The sequence below is a fragment of the Salmo trutta genome, chromosome 40, assembly GCF_901001165.1.
Source record: "Salmo trutta chromosome 40, fSalTru1.1, whole genome shotgun sequence".
NCBI lineage: Eukaryota > Metazoa > Chordata > Actinopteri > Salmoniformes > Salmonidae > Salmo > Salmo trutta.
The window spans coordinates 13,090,726-13,094,364 of record NC_042996.1 but is presented as its reverse complement, the minus strand read 5'-3'; the positions used below and the strand labels follow the sequence as shown (position 1 = coordinate 13,094,364).

The 3,639-nt window shown below is 46.7% G+C and overlaps 1 long non-coding RNA gene across 1 annotated transcript; it reads left to right on the top strand.

Annotated features, from left to right (window-relative positions):
- Nucleotides 1–238: 238 nt before the first annotated feature.
- On the top strand, nucleotides 239–3,118 carry LOC115180284 (uncharacterized). Its single transcript, XR_003873048.1, has 2 exons — nucleotides 239–326; nucleotides 2,691–3,118. It is a non-coding gene; the product is annotated as an uncharacterized LOC115180284 (long non-coding RNA).
- The last annotated feature ends 521 nt before the right edge of the window (nucleotides 3,119–3,639 follow it).

Sequence of the window (3,639 nt, the reverse complement as noted above, 5' to 3'; positions counted from 1 at the left end):
ACACACTCACCCGCTGAGTGGAGAGCTCCAGGACAGGCTGCTCTCGCAGCACAGCCTCAGGGACTTAGAGGGACTCTGCTGGGGAAGAGGGACAGGCAGGGACCCCCCCCCCCCCCGGAGCTCACTGGAACTTACTCTGTTTTTCTCTCCCTCTCTTTTTGTCTGTTCCCTCTCACTCAGTCTCTCTCCCCTTTCTCTCCCATTATCTCTCTATTTCTACTCTCTCCTTCCGTCTCTTTCCCTCTCTCTCTTTCCCTCTCTCCTCTCTTACTCAGGATGGACACGGGATGTGAAGAGAGCAGGTGGCTGACAGGCTCACAGCGACAGTAGGTTACTTTTTCTATTTTCATTTTTTCCGTGTTTATAATATATTACAGGGAGTTTGTTAGTGTGTTTTCGTTTCAAGGACACGGAGTCATATTGGAACAAAGTACTGCAAGTCAGGACAGATTCAGAGGAGATTCAAATCATGATGTTAATAAGTTGATTGCCTGATTATTCAAATGCTGCTGCTTATTCTCAGAACTCATTGTTCATATACTGCCAGAGCTTGGCTTTAGGCTACCCTTTGGCTAGGTTAGTGATGATATGGTGCAGCTCTGTGCTTAGTCATTAGTAGGGAACTATGATGCAGTCTGTCTATTCGCTGATAATGACTGAGGTCATTCATCTCCATTATATCTCCTCCTCTAATCGTGCTGGTTGATTGCTGTGAAATACGAGAGGCTAGAGAGGGAGGTAACTTACCTACTGTACGGTTGTGAACGGGTCAACTCAATTAGGAGCCAATTTCAATTAGAATGGGACTCCAAGGGACATTGGAATGGACAAGATATTCCAAGGCGTGTTTGAATCAGATTTATTGTGCAACATTCCGGTTTCTGAGACCAATCTCACAGAGACACACACACACACACACACACACACACCTACCTACACCTGAGGTACCTATAGCTGTTGACTCAGCTGGTTTTGTGTTTTTGTGAGGCTCCTCCCCACACCTCCGTATGTTCTTGGAATCAACGTGTGAATGGCTGGGAGGGGTGGGTGTGGCACGCACCACTGTACCTTGACCTAACACCCGCAACGCCCACACACTCGTAAAACTTTATCTACACAAGCACACTCTTACATACAAGGTAAGGGCATGGCAAAGTGTGTGATTTATATTGGACTAGTTCAGATAGGGGCTACTTCCTTCTCCCTATCCTTCGGATGATAGGTGAACACACCTGGATTGTCCTACTGTGTGTGTGTCTGCTGTAATAGAAAGGCCTCATTCTGTCAGTATGGCTGATTCACTGTAGGGGGAGGCCGGGGGAGCTTAAAACCTGCTCGTCTCTCAGGTGACACACACACATATACATATATACATATATATATATATATATATACACACACACTTATCTCTGCTGGTCAGACTTAGCAGTGTGTTTGTGGCCATAGATCATGTCACTTTAATTGAAAATGCAGCTCCTGTTCTCATGGCTCTGGCTCTGGATGTATGGGGGCTGAGGGGGCTGGTGTTGTCTTTGTGCCCCACTAGAGTGGCCCAGATTCAGTCAGGTCAGCTTGGGTCTCCACTTCAGGGTTGGTAGACAGGTCAGGGTCAATGGTTGGCATGGTTGTTTACATATGTGTACATGAGTTTATGTAGGAAATGTGTGTGTGTGTGTGAGAGAGAAAGAAAGAAAGAAAGAAAGAAAGAAAGAAAGAAAGAAAGAAAGAAAGAAAAAGTTGGATACCACAGAGAGAGCATGTGAATTGGGTCTGGTTTCCCACAATGCCAAGTGTGTATGTACAGAGATATGTATGTACAGAGATATGTATGTACAGAGATATGTATGTACAGAGTCGTGGTCACTCAGGTGGAACCCTCCTCTGTTCCTACATCACCACAGAAACAGGCCTCTCATTTTGTTATCACAGACATACTAAATTGGGGCTACATTGAGATTGCCCCACTTGACCAACAATCACCCGCCCTACTATGAGGGATTATGCTGTTTAAGGAATAGCTAACACTTGGGAACTGAAAGGTGGGATTGACAATAATCTGTGGATAATATGTGGATGTTTAAACTTCCTCTTCACTTTTTGGTTGGTGTCTCTACTGTTTGCTTGTCCAAGCCTGTGGCTATTCCCATTTCTCCTGGTATTCCCAGTCCTCCTCCTGGCTTGGCTGGGCTCCTCTCCAGCTTCCTGTAGTGAAGTGTTTGGCATCACGCTGTGCCCAGGAACACACACTGCAGCCATGCCTGTGGGCATGAAGTGTGCGTGTGGGAGAGAGAGAGAGAGAGAGGGAGAGAGAGAGAGGGAGTGTCAGAGGGGGTGGAGTAAAGGTACTGTCTCTCCCAAACACACACACACACACTACTTAGCAGTGCCACACTTTCTCACATGGTTGTGGGCTTCCTTTTCTTTACTGGTTTTTGTTGACCGCTGAGAAAGACACACCCTCTGTGTTTGGTAGATCAGGAGTCAGAGGAGAGGACAGGAGAGGGGCCAGACTCACCCAGGTGGATTGAGGTAGGAGTGGATGGAGGGGTCACCCATGGAGGACGGTCACTCTGATATTCCCCACTACTGACCCCCTTGTCTTGCGTAGCCAGTCATCATATTCTTGCAATCGCAAAAATCAAAGTTAGTGACACGTTGATGACTCGGCTGGTATCCTTGTGCTTTCTCAGGAAATGGGAGGCTGTGGAGGATATGACATTCAGTCAGCAGACTAACTGGACAGCTCTACTGTACGCCACAGGGGACAGTGAGTAAACCTATTTATTTACTAAGGACCATACGGGAAGCCGTAAGCCATTTGTCATGGTCCTGTTAATGACTAATTAGCGTGTGTGTGTGTGTGCGGATGTATTTCCATTCTGAATTTTTTTCTATTTTATTTGTGTGTCTGTCAGTGCCTGCGTTTCTTCATTGTATGTTAGTATTGTGTAGAGTATGCGTGTTTGCGTTTTTGTGGGTGTGTGTATTTGTTTACATCTGTGTGTGTCTCTGTGTGAATGTGCGTCAGTGGATGGTAACCAAATCCGGCCTGCTCTGACCCATCCCTCTGGTGATGCACACACACTCTGCCACGTCTCACAGCTTTGTTGTAGTGGAATGAATACCTGTTACATCTCGGAGGGAGGGAGGGAGGGAGGGAGGGAGGGGAAGGAAGGAAGAGAGAGAGAGAGAGAGAAGGAGGGAGGGAGGGAGAGTGAGGAAGGAAGGAAGGAAGGAAGGAAGGAAGGAAGGAAGGAAGGAAGGAAGGAAGGAAGGAAGGAAGGAAGGAAGGAAGGAAGGAAGGAAGGAAGGAAGGGAGGGAGGGAGGGAGGGAAAGAAATAAAAATAAAAAGAGAAGGAATGAGAGAGAGCAGTGGGAGGGGGTGTTACAGAGATTGAGGGGTGATTGTTATGTTAGAATAGTAAATATGAGTTGTGTGTCCCTCCTTTCCTATACTGGTGTCTGTAACAGTAAAACACAGGGAATTCCCTTTTCTGCTACCTCTGATAAATACACCTCCGGGGGATGATTTCTGAAAACGTGTTTTTTGTGGGCCTTACACAGAGACACAGAGCATCAATGGGCGTCAATTGAGTGTTCTCAGAATAGCACAGGAAGTGACTTGATTTGACTATGAC